The sequence below is a fragment of the Pleurodeles waltl genome, chromosome 6 (genome assembly GCF_031143425.1).
Source record: "Pleurodeles waltl isolate 20211129_DDA chromosome 6, aPleWal1.hap1.20221129, whole genome shotgun sequence".
Lineage (NCBI taxonomy): Eukaryota > Metazoa > Chordata > Amphibia > Caudata > Salamandridae > Pleurodeles > Pleurodeles waltl.
In genome coordinates, this window is record NC_090445.1 from 1,220,012,955 (window position 1) to 1,220,037,922 (window position 24,968).

At 45.4% G+C, this 24,968-nt stretch overlaps 1 protein-coding gene across 1 annotated transcript in view; it reads left to right on the forward strand.

Moving 5' to 3' along the window:
• Positions 1-24,968, forward strand: part of CHCHD1 (coiled-coil-helix-coiled-coil-helix domain containing 1) — a 139,042-nt gene that overhangs the window by 88,581 nt on the left and 25,493 nt on the right. The window lies entirely within an intron of this gene.

The window sequence follows — 24,968 nt, forward strand, 5'->3', positions numbered from 1 at the left end:
CGGGCCTAAGTTCTCTAGGCCACAAAACTTCCTAAAGTACCTTGTATCTTTTGTGCTGTTGCCACAGGTTCCACTATCAACTCCATCTTCCTCCTCCACTGCTCTTTCTATATGCTTATTTGCCTCCTCCCTTCAGCTCAGTCAGCCTAGGAGTTTTTCTGTCTTGTCACCTTCATCATGGTCTGTACTTAGTAGTGGAAGCCTGATCTCCCTGAGCTTTCTCATGGAACATTGCAGGTAGCCAAGCACCCCAGAGCTCTGCTTTTGGAGGTTTTACTTGGATGCCTTTTTGCAACAGCAGTGTTCCAAATGAAAGACAGTCCCCTCAAACCAGATGAGTTCTCTACATTGCCTAGGTTAATTTTGGCAATGCACCTCGGAGCTCTGCACCTTACCAGTGACTTGAGGGCCTAAAAGTGTCCAGGGGATTCTACTGAGCCTCATGTTGGCGTGGAATTGTGTGATCTCCTCCTTCAAGACATTTTTGAAATCTTCTCTGCCACCATGCATTGTCACTGCATACCTTGTCACCCAGTTAGTCCCATCATTGTGATTTCAAGTGGGTCGTGATTGTCACACACAGGGCTACACACCTGAATTCCCAGGACTACTGCAGAACCTAAGACCCTCCACCACTTCCCTTTGGTGTTAATCCTTAGTATCAGAAAAGATGATTGATAACAGCGACTAACACTGGGTGGAAAAGGGTTTGGGGCAAGAGAATGGCTATATATTTATTTCTTGTGTACCTGGAGCTTCTGTGGAAATAACTCACTTCAGATGACCTACATGAATGCTTTACAAACTACCTGCGGTACGAGTCCTTAAATAAACATACCAGACAAGAATTACTGTAAGTAGTCCAAGTGAAGGACCCTTGAGCACTAGCCTCCCACCCCCGAATTCTGATAGAGGAAAGTGTGTGGAGGTGGCAGGGGGGTGGCGGTGGGGGGGGGTTGTGTGACTGACATTTTTTCTTTGTTTTCCACACCTCACCCCTTCAGTGGCCCAGTGGTGGATAGGCTAGCTACCATTATTTTGAGCAGTCCGTGTGTTTTTCATTTTATTACATATTTAAAACCCATTTTCTAGAAACATTGATAGGAGAGGCCCATTACATTTTTGGTCATGTTTTCGTTTTCCTGATGTATTTATCGTTGCTTTCACCTGAGTGTAGCACAGTGTTGTGTGTTTTTTTTTAATTTTTTTATTTTTTTATTTTTTATTAATTCATTCAGTTTTTGCCTACCCCGCCACATAGTCCCCATGGGCCCTGGAGGAGCACCAGCAATAATTGTTGGTCGTTTATTCTATTTGTTTTCTGCCTCCATAGATTTCCTATTGGCCCTGGATAGACCCCAGGAATTATTTGTTGCTGCATCCCCTCCCTCCCTTATGGATACCAGGGCCCCTAAATGGATAGCAGCAATTATTGTATTAATTTATTACATTTTCCTTTCACTAATTCCCGCCTCCTCCCTTGAACTGCCCTACAACCACAACCACCGAAAAGGCTTCCATAGTAGTCCCAAGGGGCCTGGATGGACGCAAACTAACCCTTCCCGGAGTAATTTCATAAGAAAAATATTTAATTTATGCATGGATTGAATACTTTGATAAGCATTTGTGATGATGACTTCACTTGTGTTACATTGGTTAGACCCTGATTACCCATGTTTCACTGACTTCTTTTTAGGTCTAGCCTAGGCAGCGCATGCGCTGTCTTGACAAGATATGCTGTAATCTACTCTGTGGGCTTTGAATTCGCCCATCACTGCCCCTTAATTTCCAGTTGTTCTTTTTATGTGCCTTCAGAAATCCTGGCTTTTTAGTGGTGCATTAGTTGGATTTGTTCCTCCTTTTTGGGTGTTTGGTTCTGCTTTCCCCCCCCTCCCCCCCCCCCCAAAGCAATAGGCCCTATTACATGTAGGCATTTGCTTCTGTTCGTTTCTGTTCCTTTCTGCACACTACTTTATTTTTATTCATCTCGGCTATTCTTTTCCAAAGGTTTGGAAATGCTTCCTTTCACTGTTGGGAGCAGTCACCTATCCCATGCCCCATTCACAGTTTGACCCCACCTCCTCCAACAAATGTTCCTAAAAGTGAGTGCCCTGTCATGCCCGCAGCTTTTTTTTTTTTCTTTTCAGCATGGCACCCGCTTCACAGATTCACAGAACCCATTGTTGCTATTTTTCCGGCATCATGTTTTAGCCTAGTGGGATGAGTCAGCATTGCATAGAGATGGGAGTGCTCTGTCATGTCACCAGGCTTAGCAGTCAAACAAGTAACATTGGAGGGTGACCACTCAGGAACCTATACCACGCTGCCTCTCGCCTATTCACATCAGCGAGCGTCAATCCTACTCATAAAAGTTCTCCAGCTTCTTTGAAAGATGGCAGCATTGTGATCAATCGTCGGTGGCAGAGGACAAGCAAGGCAAGGCCATTTTCTGTGTTGGTGGCTCGGACCGGATAAACAGTCTTGGGATTCTGCTGCTCTCCTACTGGGGTGACTTGTTGGCATTTCTATCACTACTTCATCCCTTCCTTCCATCTTATGATTTTCAGTCGCTGCTTGCTGTTGCTCACTGTCCTGAGGTTTTTTTTGTTGTTTTTTTCCTCTTGGTGCCCCTTAAGGTGTGTGCCGAACCCGCAGAACTCAGCCTGGGTACAGACATTGTACTTCCAGCAAGAACCAGGTTGGTGCATTTCACCACTATGTACAGAGCCTTGGGTAAGGGCAAGTCTTTGTTAGCGAATACTGGTTTAAACATTAGTTAATGTATACACTCTGCTGGACACTTCATTTTTCTCATTAATAGATAGTAGTTTGTTGATTTTGCTAATCTCTTTAATTTTTGGTTACATATCTGTGCTCCTATTTCAGCTCTAATCTCAGAGAGTTCCAGGGATTGAGCTAAAATGGATCTGTGCCCTTTTAGCTGCGCCCTGCTGTAATCGTTTTATAAAGACAAAGGAGGTATGGGAGACACCATTGACCGCTCGTTCTACAAAGGCATGTGACAGATTACAGAAGCCTTGTTTACTGTATACAGAAAAAGAACGCAGTGTGCTAGATTGAAACATTTTCTAGCTATCGCGTTTAGAACTTTCAGTTCTATTAAGGACACCGAGGCGAGGATTATGCTTCTCTTTCTATGCTTTAATAACTTTCAGCAGCCAATAAGAGAGACTTTTCCATGAAAACTACAAATCCCATGAATCCACCATAACACCTCAACAACCATAGAGTCCAGCCCTACAAAACATCTTCCTCTTTCTTTGCACATAGACACAGTTACTGCACTAATGCCAAAGTGTCACAAATAAACCTAAAAGTCCAGAAAAAAGAACAACGAAACTTCCGAACCAGGACGAAGAACATCTCATCAATGAAGTGGAAGAAAAATCCCAAGAAGAGATCCAGGCGATGGAAAAGGAATCATTTGTCCTCTTGACCTAGAACGAAGAAAAAATATATAGCCATAAACACTCTTATGTCTAAATAAACAGATATAAATCCTACATTTTTTTTTAATGTACATAATACAATATCAGGGTGGGAAAGTTTTTTTTTTTTTTTTTTTTTTTTTGTTGCAAAAATCAGTTCAAACATTATGCAAACAAATATATCCGGGATCATGAACGACCTAATAATGAAATTTCAAAAAATGGGTGGGATAATCCTCGCCTCCGTGCCCTTAATAGAATTGAAAATTCTAAACGCGATAGAACAATTTTCATTCTATGTTCGGTCCGGAGGCTCTGATTATGCTAGTTTAAAGTCTTGCCATTACTACTGACGACACATCCAAAATAGGTTTATAATAGAACCTTTTAAACGTGGAATCAGAAGACCAATCTGCTGCATTCAAAATGTCTTCTAAACGAGAACCAAGAGCAAAAGACTTTGATACCATAGCACCCCTCACCGAATGTGCTCCAAATTCGGAAATATCAATGCCAGCTTCTGACAAAATCAAATTTCACCCATCTGGCCAGAGTTCCTGAAGAAACTGGTCGAAATGGTTTCTAGAGCGAAATAAGCAGTTGGCGTAACACATCAGACCGAAATTCAGAAGTACTTACCTCATAATCCTTCAGGCATTGCACAACGCAGAGCTTGCTATTACCCAGAAATGCTGGGTAGGATACCAATCTGATATTGCCCTTAGTTCTTCTAGATATGACAAACGAAACACCTTCAGGGGATAAACGTCTCCCTGCTAAATCTAAAGCTTTAACGTCAGGCACACATTTACAAGATATGAGACAAAGCAGGATGGTAAGCTTAGCAGAAAGCGGAATCTTAAAAACCATAGAACAGTGTTAACATCTCAAAGCTCTGAATATTTGGGTAAAGGGAGGGTTTAACATCCTAATGCCCCAAATTAATTTACAAACAGGTAACTGACCAGTAGGTCTACTGTCAATAAAGACATGCCCGGCAGAAATGGCTGAGCGAAAATTGTTAATAGAATTGTAAGCCATCCCTGAGGTGGCTAAAGAAGGCAGGAAATGTAAGATCAAGGTGCAATCAGCATTAAAGGGATCTGAACCCCGTGAAGTACACCAACTACACCAGCATCTACAAGCTGAGGCATAACATTTATGTGTGTTGGGGGCCCAAGATTGATTGATTGAATTCCTGACCTTCGCTCAAAAGGCCTGGGAGACTCCAGTTTTGCCTGAAAGACACCAAGCTAGTAGAGACAGGTGACCTGATAGGATCAAGGCATGAGAAGATCCTTCCGCATCCAGAAGGAGGTTCCAACACCAGGGCAAGAGACTGGGGGGAGCAGCCATAATGATGGGAAACCAAGGCTGGGCACTTCAATATGGGGAGATCAAAACCATATCCGCTTCTTGTCTCTGAAGATGAGCTAGGACTCTGGGGATCATTACAAATGGAGGTAACGCATAAGAGAGGAATGGAGTCCAATCTTGGAGGAAAGCATCCGTCGCTCTCGCTCACGGATCCGGACGCCGACTGAAGTACGCCGGGAGTTGAGTGTTCAGATGTGAAGCGAAAAGATCAATTATGCACAGACCCCACTTCCGCATGACAGTCTTGAAAACTCGAGGATGCAATCGTTGGTATCCATCAAATGACAGGAGTGCTAGTCTGCTATCACATTCCGTTGACCTGGTAGGTACTCCGCTGTCACCGAAATGTGATTCTGGAGACCACAATGCCAAAAGTCTGTGGCAGTCTGTCAGTAAATGTGAGCGAGTTCCTCCCAGCTTGTTTACATACCGAACCGCTGAAACATTGTCCATCCTGAGAATGCAACATTTTGCCTTGCCCGCCGTGAAGCTGCGAATTGCAAAGGAACCCACTAAGAGTTCAAGGCAATTGATATGCAGTGAAAGTTCCTCCTGGGACCAGCGACCCCAGGTGGAGATTAGTCAAAACGAGCCCCCCCCCCGCCACAACCCCACAGACTGGCATCCGCCTCTATGACTAGGTCCGGGGAACAGGGAAAAATGGCTCTCCCGTTCCATGCCTCCATGTGAGTTAACCACCAAGATTTTTTTTTTTTCGCCTCTTCTGATAGGGGAACTCACTGGGAGTAAGACAAGCCCTTGTTCAGGTGCAGGGTCTTCAGGCATTGAAGAGACCTGTAGTGCAGGGGGCCCGGTAAGATTGCTTGAATAGAAGAGGCTAGCAATCCCACCAGACGAGCCAGGAACCTCAAGGACACAGTCGTCTTAGACAAAGTTAGTCTCAATTCTCTCTTGATGTTCCTCACTTTTGTTTGAGGAAGAATCAATTGAGCTGAAGGAGAGTCCACCAAAAAAACCTAGGAATTCTATAGATTGTTAAGGGGTTAGAATGGACTTTTGGATGTTGATAACAAAACCTAACTCCTGAAGGAGAGAGAGTGCCCATTCCATGTGAATCATAACCGTCTGGGGAGACTGGGAAATAATTATTATGTTTTCCAGATACATGATCAGACAAACACCTCTGGCTCTCAGACATCCCACCACCGGCCTCATCAGCTTCGTGAAACACCACAGAGCCAACGACAGGCCGAAGGGAAGAACCTTGAATTCGCAAATCTTTCCTTTCCACCGAAACTGGAGGAAACGTCTGTGGGGAGGGACGACAGGAACAGACAGATAAGCATCTTTCAGATCCAGCCAGACCATCCAATCTCCCGTCCGGAGGACGTCTCTTAGTAAATGGATGCCCTCCATCTTGAGTCAATACAGAATCCACTGATTGGTTCTCAAATTAAAAGAATTCAATCTTGAGCCGCCACCTTTTTTGTCTACCAGAAAAATGGGGCTCACAAACCCTCTGGGATGCAAATCTGTTTCCTCTATCGCATCATTTGATAGGAGAGCAAGAATCTCTTTTTGAATGATAATCAGATCTGAGTGGGAAAAATAAAGCGTGCTGGGGAATGTAAGTTGATGGGGAGACTGAAAGAATTCTATCTTGAATCCCAGAACGGACACTAGCACCCAAGGATCGTTTGTGAGATTTTGCCAATTGTGGTAGAAAAATTGAGTGCGACCCCCTAAAGAAACCTCTTCCCACAGAATAATTCTCACCTGCAGGAGAGGAATCCTGGATGGCGGCAGCTGTGCCCCTGAACCTTCCTCTACAAAAGCGGCCTCTGAAGGCCCGTCTGGAAGGATAGAAGGAGGAGGTGTGCTCTTGATAGCCATCTCTACCCCTGTGGCCCTGGAAGCTGGATTCTGATAACCAAGTCTGAACGGTCACCCCCTGAAGCATCTGGCCCAGGAAAAAAAGAGGTTGAAGGGCTCTTTTGATTGAACCTTGTGCTTTATCCAGACTAGAAAAAGTAGCAACAAATTTGGACAGTTCTTTAAGAAAAGGGGCTCCAAATAAAAGGCCCTGAGCTGCCGGACCCGCTTCTCAGGATGCAAGATCTGCTAATTTAGGGTCCAGTTTCATCAGGATAGAGTGGCGACGTTCATTAGAAATGGCGTAGTTGGTATTGACAACAGACAGATCACACGTTGAGACCAGTCAATAAGGGTTTCCGTATCTATAGGAGTGTTGGGTGCTTTCACATGATATGCTAGTTCCAGTATCTTAGTCAAGAGACTTGACAAGTCTAAGAGTTTGTCCTGACAGGATTTCCAAGCTCTATCGATGCCCTTCTTAGGGTCCTTCATATACTTCTTAAGGTAAGTCACTGTGGATGGATCTATTTTGGGAGTCTGCTACCTTGTCCGGGAGATCCGGTCTGGGGCATTCCGAACGTAAGCGTGCGCGCACCTCCATATCAAATTCTTGTCTAATGTGGTGTTTCACGTAGTCTGTTACCTCAGGGGGAGGTATCTAAGCAGTAGATCTGGGATGGAAATTTCTCCCGGTTCAAACATTTTGCCTGTTTATTGGCAGAGGAATGATGGGTTTTAGCCTTACGTTTGTGTGGTGGTTGCGAGTCGCCTTTGGACGAACCTAGAGATGAGGTAGTGTCGGAATCTTCTGTGAACCCTTCTGAGCGGGGATCTGCAGGCATACTGTAGGGGTGTTCATTAGCTAAAGAAGCCGCAAGTTTCTCGAAGGCTTCAGAGTGAATTTTCTCAGAGGGTAAAGTTGTGCACCTGTCAATAAAGCCCCCGGCGGGGGGAAGCCAGCCTTGTGGTTGAGCAAACCCATGAAGGTGAGGCTTTAAAGGGGTAATAGCTTTAGCCAATGCATCATTAACAGTCTGGCACACTCCTGCGTCCAGTGCCTGAACAAAATCCTGTTCAAACGAATTGGTGTGCATTTCTTCAAAATAGTAGTTCTCATCCCTTTCTTGATATTCTTCATACATGGTTGGTAAATGATGGACTCAACCCAGAGTAAAAAGTATATGTAATCACCACTGTGACAAATGGGGAGGCTTAAAAGGGGGAGCTGGTAATATATGACCCCAATCAAGTGTAACAAATTAGATAGAGCGTGGAGGGAGCACTTGACAAGCTCTAGGCCAAAAGCCTTAAAGGATTTTACAACCCTGACAGGTCAGTCTGCCAGGGCGTTCAAAGGGAACAAGGGGTTATGAGGAAGAGCCTTATAACAAAAAAAATTGCCTCCAGGTGCTTAATGAGGCACAGGGGAACACACGTGGCAAGACGTGCTGTGGGGAATCTGGACGCGCAAGCCGGGAAATCCTCAACAAGAAGGAACATGTTTGCTGGCTCGCGCAGACCCGAAGCGTGCCATTGACATAAAAATAGGACTACGCAGTGAGGCCATGCGATCCCAGCTCCCTTAATGAAGCTCCCACTCCACCAAAGACTCAGACGGCAAGCCGTCCGGACCGTCTAAAAATAAAACAAAATGAATAACGAATTCAATAAATAAGGCAGTCAGCGGCGCGAAAGCGCGCAAAGTAAATACCAACAGTAACAAGTAATAAATATGTACGAATCGCACTAAGGGAAAATGACTTAACTGGCTGCGGAGCAGCAAAGAAAGAGGAAGAGACGTTTTGTCATGAAGGTTTTATAGGGCTGGACTCTGGTTGTTCAGGTGTTAAGTTGGGTTCATGGGATTTGTAGTTTTCATGGAAAAGTCTTTCTTATTGGCTGCTGAAAGTTATTAAAGCATAGAAAGAGAAGCATAATCAGAGCCTCCGGTCCTGACATAGAATGACCTTTGTCTGTCATAGGTAGGACCTCTGTCTAACAACTGAGCTGACATGGGCTTCTTTCAAACAGCCCCCTCTGTACTAGCTCCAGCCACTAGACATTGATTCAGCTACTGTGGGCCCTCAGAGAACCAATAGTGCATGGTCAGTCATGTGGGGGCAATTTGTACCGTGCAAACTGGCGTTGCTATGATATATTACTTAGGAAATATGGCAACTGACATGACAGTGTATTTTACACACTGACGCAATAAGAAAATTTACATTGTTACGTCTGCTTAGCATAAAAAAGGCATTGTTGAATGTGACCAGTATAATTTTTCCAATACTGCTGTGATGAGGAGATTGCCATGCAATGCTCCTTTACTGGGGCAAATTGGAAACCGATGTTGCAATTGTGCTTTGCATATGAAGGCAGCACATAAACAGGCAGAGCAATGCATGTTTTACATATTGGATAAGTGTGAAAACAAGCTGACGTTGCAATGATGTACACATTGCAATGGTGTACAAGAATGAATGGAACTCTGAGATTTAGCATATTTAAATGGAAAGAGTTCTTAATTAAGGACATGTACGCCATGATTGACAATCTAAATTATCTGCTTTATTGTGTAAGCCTTTTTTAGGTCGCAGACAGGCAGTGCACATGCACTGTCTGTCGACATGTTGTAATCTACTTCTGTGGATTTTCACCACACCCATCACTAATTCGTTCCTTGGCCTGCCTTTCAAAATTCCTTTGGTTTCATTGGTAAATGCTTTACGTTTGTCTTATGTTGCACTTTACACAATTTGATTTGCCCTCTTCATCAATATGTTAGTCTGCCAGCAGCTCTGATGGAGGGTCGTAGAAAGTGGTACTCTAATCTAATTAACATGGCAGATTTAAATTAGCTTGCTAAATGGCAATATTTTCATTTTTTTTACTGCAGATAGAAGAAGAAGGTAAATGGAAGTGCTTTAGTTAAATGCAGGAATTGTGTGGCAGAGAGGACCAAATTATGTGGCAGGGGTGGGCAGTTTATGTGGCAAGAAAAGTCCAGTTATGCATTTATGCCAATAGCTCGAACTCAAGCAAATGTAAGACCTAATGCATTTCAAATGCTTGTTTTTTTTGCATGCAGGTGCGCAAGACAAACACGTTAATGACATGGCGAAGTATGTAAATTATCTGACAATGACACCTGAATTCTCTTCTAAGTGCTTCTGCTTGTGCTACATATCAACTAATATTGCTAAGAATATGGTCTCAAAGAAGAAGGTTCCTGCCAAAAAGTAGCAGGCTAGGAGAACAATACAACTTCATCCTTTTTTAAGGAACTGTGTTGTACTGCTGCACCCTCTGGGCAGGAAGAGACTGGGAGGAGGACCATTCCTGCATAATGGCATCACCACCAAAAATTAAGCCCATGTCTCTTAATGTTAAAGGGACTGCAGTAACAGAGAGCAGTGAATCTGAAATTAAATTTTCTCATCAGCAAGCCAAGTTGCAGGAAAGTCAACAACAGGAGACACATCCAGCAATAAATTTTAATTTACGTTATATGTATTTGTGTACCTCACAGCTCACCCGTGAGGGTATCCTGGCGCTAATACAGGAGCTGTATAAGCTGAGACACCATTTGGAGATCTTCCATAAGTAGGGCTACAACAGGAGGTTGGTTTTTCTGCTGAGCGAGGTGGTGTTGAGAATTTTCTTTCCCTCTTTGCTTGGCGGTCTCCAGCAATGAAAAGAAAGAACACTCCATCATCTTCAAGCTCCTTATCTGATGATCTGGTCATGGACTGGATCCCGAACCGAGTCCTAGAGGAAATGGAAGGTTCCAGAAAGCTTTGTAAGTGGGGAAGGTGGTGAAGTCATTGATTGTCAGAGTGGAGGGTGGCACAGACTAAATATAATTTTCCTCCTATTCAGAATGCTCACCAACTGCTTTCATACTTGCAAGAGCCCAGAAACCTCCAGCCATCACCACCACCCATAGGACAGTCACATCAAGCCCAGCATAAAGACCAACAACAAAACCACTTAGCTTCACTTTCAGTTCTTCAGGCATAATAAGAAAGCTCTCCTCCTCATATGGGAATTCTTTATAGTTAGCCCACATGAGGAACACATTGCAGAATGCTTCATTTGCTGCAAGAAAGTTTGTCATGGTAAGCTGGGTAGGCCTTATTGTAACAGAGGCCAACTGTCCCATTTGAAGAAACCAAATGCAATCATTTGGGAAGATCAACTTAAAAACATATCTGCTGGTGGTGAAAGAGAAGCAGTAGCTGAAGTGGCAGAAGAAGGTGGTGACTTGGAAGATGATGATGCCGCCAGCAGCAACATTATGCAAAGCAGCCGTATGAGTCTTCCCCCCATAGTTTGCACTGTAGGAAAGTGCCATCTTGCCTGGCATGTTACCCCCATATTTCACTGTATATATGTTGTTTTAGTCTGTGTCACTGGGACCCTGCCAGGCAGGGCCCCAGTGCTCATAAGTATGTGCCCTGTATGTGTTCCCTGTGTGATGCCTAACTGTCTCACTGAGGCTTTGCTAACGAGAACCTCGGTGGTTATGCTCTCTCTACTTTCCAAATTTGTCACTAACAGGCTAGTGACTAAATTTACCAATTCACATTGGCATACTGGTACACCCATATAATTCCCTAGTATATGGTACTGAGGTACCCAGGGTTTTGGGGTTCCAGGAGATCCCTATGGGCTGCAGCATTTCTTTTGCCACCCATAGGGAGCTCTGACAATTCTTACACAGGCCTGCCAGTGCAGCCTGAGTGAAATAACGTCCATGTTATTCCACAGCCATTTACCACTGCACTTAAGTAACTTATGTCACCTATATGTCTAACCTTCACCTGGTGAAGGTTGGGTGCAAAGTTACTTAGTGTGTGGGCACCCTGGCACTAGCCAAGGTACCCCCACATCGTTCACGGCAAATTCCCCGGACTTTGTGAGTGCGGGGACACCATTACACGCATGCACTGTACATAGGTCACCATCTATGTACAGCGTCACAATGGTAACTCCGAACATGGCCATGTAACATGTCTAAGATCATGGAATTGTCACCCCAATGCCATTCCGGCTTTGGGGGGGACAATTCCATGATCCCCCGGGTCTCTAGCACAGAACCCGGGTATTGCCAAACTGCCTTTCCAGGGTCTCCACTGCAGCAGCTGCTGCTGCCAACCCCTCAGACAGGTTTCTGCCCTCCTGGGGTCCAGGCAGCCCTGGCCCAGGAAGGCAGAAGAAAGGACTTCCTCTGAGAGAGGGTGTTACACCCTCTCCCTTTGGAAATAGGTGTGAGGGCTGGGGAGGAATAGCCTCCCCAGCCTCTGGAAATGCTTTGATGGGCACAAATGGTGCCTATCTCTGCATAAGCCAGTCTACACTGGTTCAGGGATCCCCCAGCCCTGCTCTGGCGCGAAACTAGACAAAGGAAAGGGGAGTGACCACTCCCCTGACCTGCACCTCCCAGGGTAGGTGCCCAGAGCTCCTCCAGTGTGTCCCAGACCTCTGCCATCTTGGAAACAGAGGTGTTTGTGGCACACTGGACTGCTGAGTGGACAGTGCCAGCAGGTGACGTCAGAGGCTCCTTCTGATAGGCTCTTACCTCTCTTGAAAGCCAATCCTCCTTCCTAGGTAGCCAAACCTCCTTTTCTGGCTATTTAGGGTCTCTGCTTTGGGGATCTCACCAGATAACGAATGCAAGAGCTCACCAGAGTTCCTCTGCATCTCCCTCTTCACCTTCTGCCAAAGGATCGACTGCTGACTGCTCAAGACACCTGCAAAACCACAACAAAGTAGCAAGACGACTACTAGCAACCTTGTATCGCTTCATCCTGCCAGCTTTCTCGACTGTTTCCAGGTGGTGCATGCTCTGGGGTAGCCTGCTTCCTCTCTGCACCAGGAACTCTGAAGAAATCTCCCGTGGGTCGACGGAATCTTCCCCCTGCAAACGCAGGCACCAAAAGACTGCATTATCAGTCCTCTGGGTCCCCTCTCAGCACGACGAGCGTGGTCCCTGGAACTCAGCAACTCTGTCCAAGTGACTCCCACAGTCCAGTGACTCTTCAGTCCAAGTTTGGTGGAGATAAGTACTTGCCTCCCCACACTAGACTGCATTGCTGGGTACCGCGTGATGTGCAGCTGCTCCGGCTCCTGTGCACTCTTCCAGGATTTCCTTAGTGCACAGCCAAGCCTGGGTCCCTGACACTCTAACCTGCAGTGCACAACCTTCTGAGTTGTCCTCCGGCGTCGTGGGACTCCCTTTTGTGACTTCGGGTGGACTCCGGTTCACTTTTCTTCTAAGTGCCTGTTCAGGTACTTCTGCGGGTGCTGCCTGCTTCTGTGAGGGCTTCCTACGTTGCTGGGCGCCCCCTCTGTCTCCTCCTCCAAGTGGCGACATCCTGGTCCCTCCGGGGCCACAGCAGCACCCAAAAACCTCTACCATGACCCTTGCAGCTAGCAAGACTTGTTTGCGGTCTTTCTGCGTGGCAAGCTTCTTCGCGACGTGGGACATCCATCCTCCAAAGGAGAAGTTCCTAGTCCTCTTCTTTCTTGCAGAACTCCAACCTTCTTCCAACAGGTGGCAGCTTTCTTGCACCCTCAGCTGGCATTTCCTGGTCTCCTGCCCACTCTCGACACTGTCACGACTATTGACTTGGTCCCCTTGTCTTACAGGTACTCAGGCCCGGAAATCCACTGTTGTTGCATTGCTGGTGTTTGTTCTTCCTGCAGGAACCCCCATCACGACTTCTGTGCTCTCTGGGGGTAGTAGGTGCACTTTACACCTACCTTTCAGGGTCTTGGGGTGAGCTATTTTTCTAACCCTCACTGTTTCCTTACAGTCCCAGCGACCCTCTACAAGCTCACATAGGTTTGGGGTCCATTCGTGGTTCGCATTCCACTTTTGGCGTATATGGTTTGTGTTGCCCCTATACCTATGTGCTCCTATTGCAATCTACTGTAACTTTACATTGCTTGCATTACTTTTCTTGCTATTACCTGCATAATTTTGGTTTGTGTACATATATCTTGTGTATATAACTTATCCTCATACTGGGGGTACTCACTGAGATACTTTTGGCATATTGTCATAAAAATAAAGTACCTTTATTTTTAGTACTTCTGTGTATTGTGTTTTCTTATGATATTGTGCCTATGACACCAGTGGTATAGTAGGAGCTTTACATGTCTCCTAGTTCAGCCTAAGCTGCTTTGCCATAGCTACCTTCTATCAGCCTAAGCTGCTAGACACACCTCTTCTACACTAATAAGGGATAACTGGACCTGGCACAAGGTGTAAGTACCTCTGGTACCCACTACAAGCCAGGCCAGCCTCCTACATGCACTCATCACCCGCAGCAACACCTGCATGTGCCACGGACAGCAGTATAAAGTGACTGTAACTCCAAAAAGCACAGCCATCCTACCTGCTTGATGGTACCTGTAGGTCACTTGTGACAGCAGTAGCCCAACTAAAACAATCTACTATTAAGGCTATGTTTACCAAGGAGTCACCCTACCACCAAATCCACAAAAATGCCCTTTTTATACCTCAGAAAGCTGGTTAAAATATTAGCGCTTGACCTCCTCCCTTTCTGGAATTTGTCCAGGCTCTCTGCCCAAAGTGAAAGCTTCCCCGCCTGATGTATTTTTCCATAATTTTAATGTAAGTGCTACATCATGATGTGCTGCAATTACGTGGCAACAATGTGAAGCAGAGTGCTATTCAGTCCATCTACCCAATGAGAGACATGCATATCAGTTTTCAAGCAACAGATTACACATGTATCACTGCATACAGGATCTCTATTCAGGGATTTAAGGAAAGGGTAGCTGCTGGTTATTCTGACAGTGCTTTTCTGGGTATTCGGTAGCATGCAATAGTTGCAGTGTTTGCTGTGGAGAAATTGCATACATCTGCCAACATCTTGAGTGAGTTTAACACCAGAGTCAATGAATGGCTTCAATCCAAAGCTCTCTGCATTGTATTTGTCTCTAGCAGTGGCAGGAATATAGCCAAAATTAGGCTGATGATAGCTGTTTGAGTCCTGTGCTTAGCTCATTGCATCAACCTAATTGTGCTGGACAGTCTAAAAAAAAAAGAACACAATGGTCATCTGCCGAAGCATATGTACTCATTTTAGTCATTTAATTCTAGCCAGGAAGCAGTTGGGGATCATTCAGTATGCTCAAACTACCTGTAAACGCCCTCCTATAGGAAATACCAACAAGTTGAAACTCAACCCACAACATGCTGTAACACCTGTTCTGATGGATACAACTACCTGTGGATTCCTCACCATATGAATTCACCCATGTGCCAGCATCTGACCAATCTTCTTCCCAGCTCTCCACGTCGACGTCACAATTGCACGGCTCCATGCGACTCCGTCTGATGTCACTGTGCCAATAAGAGGTCCTTGCCGGCGCGCTGATGTCAGTTCCCTTTTTTCAGTGCCTTAGACGCTAACAGTTTTCTCCTAGGTCTCGCTACGGTTGGAGGTGTTTCATCTTGTTGCTAGTTTCAATCCAGTTTCTAGTTACAATGTCTCCTCCTAGGAAGTTGGGATTCAAGCCATGTCGAGAGTGCGGGGGTCGCATGTCGGTTACTGACCCTCATGACAATTGTCTTTGGCGCCTGAGCTCTGAGCATGATGTTGAGGAGTGTGTTTCCTGCCAGAGCATGAATCCTAAGGCTCTGAAAGAGAGAGAGGCCAAACTCTTTTTGGCCGAAGCGAAGAAGGGGCATAAGAGTCATCATAGATCCTCTTCCCATAGTTCGTCGAAGAGACCTAAGAAACGGTGTAGTCATGACTCTCTGCGTCGTTTGACTCTGAACCGATCAAGGTCTCCATCTCAACGGAGCGGTGGGAGGTGAGTCCGACGGTGACTCCGCAACCTCAGAGCCCTCAGGCTTCTCCGGCGCAGTCAGTCTTCGAGATAGTGGCACCTCCGGACAGTCCTCGGTTTTCAGCTGCTGCTCATGATTCTGATGTTCAGCAAGACCAGCGGTATCCTGCCTTCCCGGCTCCGGGAGCGGATCCGGCGGCATTTTTAAATGTCATGTTCTGTATGTTTAAAGCTATGGTCCCTGCTGGTGCACCGGCTGGTCCCACGGGTCCATTAGCATTTTCGTTGGGCTCCATACAAGGCGGCGCTGTTTATGCCCTTCTATCCAGCAGAGGGTGCCGGATCGGCGCCGATGATGCCGCCTCGAGGTCCTGTGGTTCCGATGAAATCGCCTTCCAGACCTATGGCGCCGATCTCATTCCCTCATCAGTCGACGCCGATGGTGGAGCCTCAAGTATCCTCTGTGCCACTGGGATCCACTCCGGTGCCGGATCCGAATGATGGATTCGACGAAGCCAACCTTCCTCTCCTGTTCCGCGTCTTCAGGTTTTGAAGCCAGTGTCCTCGACGTCGGCCAATTCTAATTGGCTGAGTTTAGAGGCCAGACTGAGCGTGTAAAAAGGCCTTGAGACTTTTAGAAGAGGAAGAGTACCAACAGCAGTTGTTAGAGGAGGGGGAGATTGTGGAGCCCTTTGGAGAATATCAAGGACTGGATTCGGCCAGTGGGCTTGACACTTCCTTGGAATGGATCGACCGAGGTCCTACACCCTTCAAATTCTGCGGATCCTTTGCTTCCGTTCAACGATGCTCTTACGGAGCCCATATGTTAGGAAGCACTCATTGTGCGTTGTCTGTGTCCCTTCGTGCAAAGCGCCCCATCAAAAGGTGTAGGAAAATATAGGATATTGCACTGTTCTTATGGTTAGGACTTGTCCCTTCTAGTACACCCCATGGAGTATAGAGAATACTTCTTTGTTATTGTTTTGGTGTGAGTGTTTGTGTTGCTGATCATACAAAAAGCATGCTGGTTCTTTCTCAGTGCACAAACCATGCTAAATTCTTCCCCACAAAAGTCTTCAAATGTGATACTGATGACTCATCATCCTTGTCGCATGTATTTCCACCTGCTTGTCTCCTGTGTCTAATAACGTGAGTAAAAAGCTATTTGAGCCAAATCAATCATCATTTCCTTGCTTGGCTTCGAGAGTTCTGGCTTTTGTGTCAGAGTGTTCCTGTGAGGATCCTTGAAGTCTTCGTGTGAGTGAGCAGATTTCCTGCAAAAAAGGATTTTGGTTCATCTCTTGTAAAAGGCAAAGCCCAGCAGCTTTACTAGTAGGATTCTTATCCTGCCCCCTGTGCTTCAAGGTCAGTGTTATCAGATTTCTTTTACAGAGAAAAAGAGAGAAATTAATGCGACTTTCTCAGGGAAAGACTGTTTATAAAGTTCAACATTTATTTCAAAGAAACTGCTGTCTCTTATTTTTTTAACTTTGGAACATTATGGTAAAAGTTAATCAGGACACGTTTTTGAATTGACTATGCAGTAATAGTCTTTTTTTTTTTGTTTTTTTTTTACTTGCCCCGTTTGTTGGTAACTTAAAGGATCCTGAAATTCTATTGAAAGAATAGAGAGAAATGGAAAGACAATATTGCTTACATCAATGAAAAGAAGTGAACATTAATGGAACTTTAATTTTACCTGTCAGCACTCATTGCCAGCATTGATTACAGCATTGACTACGGTGTGCGAATGTGTGTTTTGATTGGTCACATTGTTTTCCACACACTAAAGGGCTATACTTATTTTTGTTCATTGTCTCTCACATAGGCATTGTGATATACTATAAAAGAGGCGCATTCCTTTGGATTGGATGTCACAGGAGCTTCTGATACCAGTTTATCTATTCCCTCTCCCATCTTCCCTCCCCCTGGGAGTTATTCCCTCAGTAGCTGTTATTCTTGGCTTTGAGGGAATAATTCATAGGGGTGTGGGTTACCTCTTCGCTCCAGCGGATACCTGAATTCCAGGTGAGTGGTCCTGGCATCGTCACCATATTAGAGCTTTGGAGGAAGCCTGTGTCCTCACCTGCTGTTAATAGGTCTGTGGCGATAAGGTAGAGAGTTGCACCTGGAGATCCTGGGGTTCATATCGAAACATCCTACCCCTGAGAGTCTGGTTGTTCAGGTCTCTAGCTCCACACAATCTGCTCCAGGCTCCTTACCAGTGATTCCATCGGACAGGGAATCTAAAAGGATGGAACAATCTGCAAAGAAAAAACTCTTCCTGTAGCAAGGCTCTCAAGACTGCGAATGCTACTTGTGTTCTTGATAGATATGTCCACACCGTGATGGACTCTGCTAGAGCTATGGTTCCTGACCTGCCACAGGATGTACAGGGACAATCCGGTGAATTTCTTTCTGATGCTCAGGCTGCGGCAAAACAGATAATCCGGTCTGGTCTAGATTCCACGGACTCAGTGGCCACAGCAATGGGTACATCTATCGCTACCAGGAGGCATGCTTGGTTGAGGTCCGCTGGGTTTTCTTCTGATGTACAGACTACTTTATTGGATTTGCCCTTTGATGGAGAGAAACTGTTTGGTGATAAAGCGGACTCTGCCCTAGTGCGCTTTAAAGATAGTCGGGCCACGGCAAAGTCTTTGGGTCTGCAAGCCTCCTCTGCTACCCCTTTCAGGTCCTTTCGGAGGTTCAGGGGGTTTGGGCGTGGAGCCGTCTACCGTGGGAGACCCCAATCTACTGTCCCTAAGCCTGCCAGCCTCCCATATAGATCTTTTAGAGGGCGGGGGAGGGTTCGGACAAGAGGGGCCACCCAGCAGGACCCTGCATCATCCTCTTCCTCTGGAGGACAACAGCAAGGAAAGCAGCCCTAGTTTTCTTCCCATTTTCAACCACACTTCTCCTGTAGGGGGAAGATTAGGTCTTTTTCTCCACAAGTGGGAGTCAATTACATCAGACTCATGGGTTCTAAACATTGTGAGAAAAGGATATGCTCTCCCTTTTCAGGAATTCCTCCTCCCATTCCTCCCCGTCCCTTGTTTTGTTCAGAAGACCATCTCCTGTTGCAGCAGGAGGTTCAGATCCTGTTGTCAAAAGGTTTATGCCGGCAGGTGGGGCTACACTTAAGGGTTATTTGGCTGCTCTGTCAGCCTTTCTTTGCCTCCTGGATCAGCCCTCCTTGTTTAAATCGCCTACTGTGATTAGGTTCTTGAAGGGGGTAGTTAATAGATTTCCTCCCACTCCTTTTCATATCCCTCAGTGGGACCTAAATCTTGTTTAACCTTTTTAATGGGGTCACCTTTTGAACCCATGCACTCTTGCCCGCTAAGGTTTCTTGTGCTTAAAACAGTTTTTCTCATTGCTATAACCTCGGCTAGGCGGGTTGGTGAGCTTCAAGCTCTTTCTGTTAAACCCCCCCTTTACCTTGTTCTTCCCAGATAAAGTGGTGTTGAAAACCAGGGCGGGTTTCCTGCCAAAAGTTGTCACTCCTTTTCATATAGGGCTGACCATTACCCTTCCACTTTTCTACCCTCCTCCTCACCCTTCGAAGGAGGAAGAGAGGCATCACCATTTGGACCCTAAAAGGGTGCTTAGTTTTTATACTGAAAGGACGAAAGTCTTTCGCCTGGAGGACCAGATGTTCGTGGGGTATATTGGACAGAGGAAGGGCAGAGCAGTCCATAAAAGAACAATCTCCAGGTGGGTCATTCTTTGTATCAAGATCTGCTAATCATTGGCAAAGAAAGTTCCCCCTGAGGGTATCAGAGCCCATTCCACCAGGGCTAAGTCCACTACTTCGGCCCTGGCAAGAGGGGTTTCAGTGATGAATATTTGCAAGGCAGCAACTTGGGCGTCCCTCCACACCTTCGCAAAGCATTACTGCTTGTACTCGGAGGCTAGGAGGGACGGCCATTTTGCACGATCTGTATTGCAGGATTTCTTGGTGTAACCAGTCAGGCACCCACCTCCGAGTGCGGTACTGCTTTGGGACTCTATTCATAAGGTGAGGAATCCACAGGTAGTTGTATCCATCAGAAGAGCAAGTTACTTACCTTCGGTAACGCTTTTTCTGGTGGCTACAATAGCTGCCTGTGGATTCCTCACAGTCCCACCTGCCTCCCCGTTGCCTGTCTGGTTGCACTAAGATGTGTGGTTGTATAGGTGTGTGTGTGTGTGTGTGGGTGTATGTATATGTATATATTGATGTCTTTTTCTGTATATATAAATGATGGTTTTGATTATATTGAATCATGGTGGTTTTATGTATATATGTATTTATTGGAGCTATTGTGAGGTCGGTTTTCACCTGTTCGCATCAAAGGCACGTAAAAAAATGGGTGAAACTGACGCCAGCATGCCGGCAAGGACCTCTTATTGGCACAGTAACGTCAGATGGAGTCGCGTGGAGCCATGCAATTGTGATGTCCTCGTCGACGTGGAGAGCGGGGAAGAAGATTTTCCGTTGGATGCTGGCGCATGGGTGAATTCATAGGGTGAGGAATCCACAGGTAGCTATTGTATCCACCAGAAAAAGCGTTACCGAAGGTAAGTAACTTTTTCTTTGTGAAGTACATGTCTATCAAGCATAATGTAATTCAAAGGAGGGTGGCTGCAACTATCAAACCCCTGAAAATGGAGGTATACAAAAGGGGGATAGTTGGTGTGCCTGATCTAAATGCTACTTTCTTTTAAGATTATGACTCAAAGTCAGCACAAAGAGTACAAGGAGCCGAGCGGTCCCCTTCTTGCACCTGCCCTGGTAGCAATTGCCAAAGGTGGAACAAATGAAAAAGCAAATGCTTTAATGATCAGTTAAATCCTTTGCTTGAACACTAAACAAAGTATGCAAAAAGATAGTGTCCTCCCAATAGTACATCTGTCCCATAGTCCTGTGTCTATGGTACACAAAAGTGCTGATCGTATTTGTTCCTTTGTCAGAATTGGATGTATCAATTTACAAAACTTGAATCGTCACAGAAATCGGTGATCTGGAAGAAGGACTGCAGATTTGAGGCCACGGTAGAGGTTCTGAAGTGCAGACATCAACCTCTAGAGAAGGAGGTGCTGTTGCCTCGCAGCCTCTGCAGTAGCAACCAACACAATTACCAGCTACTAAACCCATAGGAACAACAGATTCAAGGTTACTGCCAAAATCTGGAATGAGTTAGTTTCATATGGCAGGATTTAAGTCAAGTACAGAGGCGAGGTACAGCAAGTGGCCAGCACTGTTGACAACTCTGAAGATGGTCCATGACTACCTGGATGACCCAACAGAGGTATACCTTTATCAAAACCCATTGACCTGTTGCTTTAGGAAGAAGGAACTGTGACCAGAGCTCAGCAGTCTGGCAATAAAGTAGCTAGCATGTCTGGTAGCCATTGTGTCTTCTAAGCATGTGGTCAGTGCAGTTGGCACTTTTGTGACAATCCGAAGGACCAGTCTCTCGCCTCATAGTGTGGAGAGATTGATGATGATTAAAATTAGCAACCACTTAATTCCAAGAGATTATAGTGCTTCTTCAGACTCAACCGTGGGTAATGAAAGCACTTGGTCTTACGTCACAAGTGGGTTGAGTGAATCTCTTCTGTACGACCCACCTGAGTTTGAAGACAAACTTTACTTTCCAGACTAATTCATACCACAACCATTGAAGTTACAGATAGGGCTGCTTTTTTTTTTTTTTTTTTTAAATAACTTTTTGTATGACTTATGCCGGCTGTTAAATGAAAATAAACGTCAATGGATTGGACCCATGTGCATGGCACAAATAGTCAATCAAGGAGGACATTGCAGTTGTTTGACTGGGGCTGACTGATCGGTGAGAAGTGAAAAACCAACCTTCAGTTCAGACATTGAAAAGAAGCCCTGTTATCAATCTGCAGTAGACGCCTCCATTTAATAAAAGAAGGATCTCCCATCCCCATCATTTTTTCATTCTCATGTGGGATTGCCAGTGTAGACTACACTGTGTTGTGCATAGCTTCCATGGCATAGAGACTCATAGGAAATGGGTACCACACTTGGAAGAGGTAACTTGCACCAGTGAATACCAAATGATGGGGTTTTATGTGATGGTTGGGAGAGTCTGGTAAACTAAACTTGATGTGTAATGTCTGGGTGATCATCACCACTTGTCACTGGGATAGCGACTTAGTTTAACAAAAGGACAATCAAGTAAAGTTAAGTCCATCTTGACTATCTTCTTTTAGACAAAAAAGAGTAACTAGATTAAACTTATACTGTTTTTCTTTTCTTCTTCTTGTTCAACAGTTCAGCTTATTTTTTGGTAAAACAATATCCTAAAATACTATTGACAAACCCAGAAGAAGGGCCATTGCTTAACTACTTCAATGGGAAAGAAGATGACTCTGAGGCCTACCCCTGTGGACTGGAGAAAGGGGTTTTGATGATGAGAATGGAGATTAGTTGCTACTGTGGCAGACTCCGATTAAGTGGCTGTGGTCTGGTGAATGTCAGATGATGGGCACAGTTAAATGTTTTTATTGTCAGAGTGATAATTCGGATACATGTAGCCCGTTGTCTGGGATTGGTGGTACCTGATTGATTCTTCTTACTTCTTAGTTAATGGCACACAACTACACAAGCCTATGCTCAGCCTCTGTTTCCTCATGCACCGTACTTTAACTTGACTCACCGATATTGGCATTTTATTTTTTGCATTCCACAGACTTTCTCTTCTGCAGGAAAGATCCATGGAGTCCCTGCACTGCTTTTCAGCCTTGTTCCCAAGAGGTGCAGTGCCCGGAGAATGCAGATACACTGTCTATTTGTATACACTATAATTTTTATTTTCCTAAGTGCAACTATTTTTTAACTGTGTGGGTCCTCCCAGTTTTGCATTTTTGAAGCCTAGGTAAAGAATACGATTAGATGAGATAAATTGTAGTCTTGGGGCTGAAGCACTGTTTGCATTTCGTAACTGAACTGTCATCTCTTACTACAACAGATGTGATGTTATCATGGGCTTGATGAATGTTATGTTTGTCTATCTCTCGCCTTTCCCTAATTTACTTTATCTATGCGTTCATGAGCCTATAACCCTTTTCCCCAGTGTTGTTATTGGTTGTGGTGTGTGTTCGTTTCCACCATCAACAGATCTCATACTCGGTGGGCTGGATGTGGTTAAAGCAGCGCCAACAGTTACATGAGGTAGTACCGAAATGTACACACCTCCTGGGGCACTCATTGACCCCTGGTTTGGTCCATGCCTGTCACGGGCACTAGGCCTAGCTACACAAATGTATGTTTTTATTGGGACAAGTGGGGGGAACATTGGGTGGTAGGAAGTTTGGGGATCCCTCTGGATTCTGGAAGCTTATATCACAGAAATGCAAGGAAAAAGCACCATTTTACTTAGAGTTTGAGGATTTTAAGGCATTGTGAATAAGAAAATTTCATGGGATCCATGTGAGGCATACCACCCAGGTGTCTGATGTTTAGACATGTAGGGGTTTGGTGGGTCTACCTAGATAGCCGTTAAACCTGTGCCCAAAAATGGCAGATCAGGTCATTTTTTTTGTATAGGGAAATTTTGATGTCTCCGCAATGCGTTTTGGGCATTTTTCTGTTGTAGGCGGAAGGCTCACACACAAGTGATGTACCATTTTTATCGGGAAATGTTTGGGAACGCTGGGTGGTGGCTCCCCACAGATTCCAGAACTTTCCTTCATAGAAATGTGCTGAAAATTAGTGTTTTCAGCCGAAACTTGAGGCTTGCAGTGGCTTCCGGGTAAGAAAACCTGATGAGAGCCACACAAGTCACCCTACCCTGGACTCCCTTTTGTGTCTAATTTTCTCAAATCTGTGGGTCTGACAGGTTTCCTTAGGTGCCAGCTGAGCTAGAGCCCGAAATTCATAGCTACTCAAATCGCAAAAAAAAGTTTGTTTTGAGTAGAAAAAATGGATCTGTCCATGTTCAGTTTTGGGCCCTTTCTTGTGTCTGGATCTAGGCCCATGCACACAAGTGAGGTACCATTCGTATCGGGAAACATGGGGGAATAATGGGTGGTAGGACATTTGTGGCTCCTCACAAATCCCAGAACTTTCCATCACAGCAATGTAAGGGAGTTGTGTGTCTTTAGCCAAAGCTTCAGGTTTGCAAGGGCTTCTGAGAAAGGAACACTTATGAGAACCACTCGGGTTACACCACTGTGGACCACGGCTTGGTGTCTAGTTTTCAGAAATGTCTAGGTATGCTAGGTTTCTCTGGGTGACGGTTGAAAGAAGGCACAGAATCCACAGCTGCCCACATTTAAAAAACAAAAAAAAGTGTGGATTCTGCTGGATGAAATATGTCTCCAGGTCGGGTTTTGGTGTATTTTGTGTCAGTCGCTTGGCGCAGCCTCCCTAGTGATGATCCAGCTATATCGGGAGGCATGTGGGAAAACAGACTTGTAGGAAACGTATTTTATTGTATCCAGTATAGTTGAAAAAAAAAATCATTCTAAAGTGCAGCCCAGTTATTGACTGGGGGTGGGGGGTGGCTTGGAACAAACTATGTTCTGTTTGTTTTCATTTTCCCCTCCAAGGGAATCCACAAACCCTGGGTAGCTTTAAAATCTCCAGGGTGCTGAGGAGAAAAATAGGACACAAATTTGGCATGAATACTTTGTTGAACGAGGTGTGAAGGCATTTGTGCGAGGTCCCACAAATAGTAAAAACAGGGCTTGGCATTCTAGGGGAAATGGTAGGCAGCCAAGGGGTTAAATCAAATTCCTGTTGCTAAAATATGTGAGAAAAACTGAAGTGTATGTTTGCAATAGATTATTCACCAGTGGGGCCTGTGCACATGCTGACATTAAAGAGTTGTCAGTGGTAGCAACTATATATAAACTGGAGATTTATAAGGTATGGATATTTATTTCTAGAAGTTCAGTGAACATTCTGAGACATTATGGGGGTCATTACAAGCTTGACGGGCGGCTACCGCCGCCCGCCAAGCGGTAACCACCATGCGGCTGCACTCCCGCGGACCCCATTACGACATCCCCGCTGGGCCGGCGGGCGCAAACCTAGTTTACGCCCGCCGGCCCAGCGGGGATGAGGCCGCAACATAGGAGCCGGCGGTGTTGCGACCGTGCAACGGGTGCAGTAGCACCCATCGCGCTTTTCACTGTCTGCTATGCATTGGCTTGGTGGCAGCTGTAAAACGGCTATGTCCTGGGGGTGGGAACCCAGGAACATAACAGGAGCTGGCCGGGTGGGGGGGGGGGGGGGGATGGGTGGAGGGTTGTAAATTTAAAAAAAAATGCTTTTTAGCCTGTGATGATTTGTGAAGCGGCATCAAAGTTATAGGCAAGTAAAAAACAGCTTTTTCTATGGAAACTAGGTCCTAACTATAACTACCTAGTAGCAACTGCCATTAGGTAATATATCAGCACTTTTCTGTACCGTTGACTGAACTTTTGGTAGAGACCCTCCAAAGTAAAATTGGTTCGGTT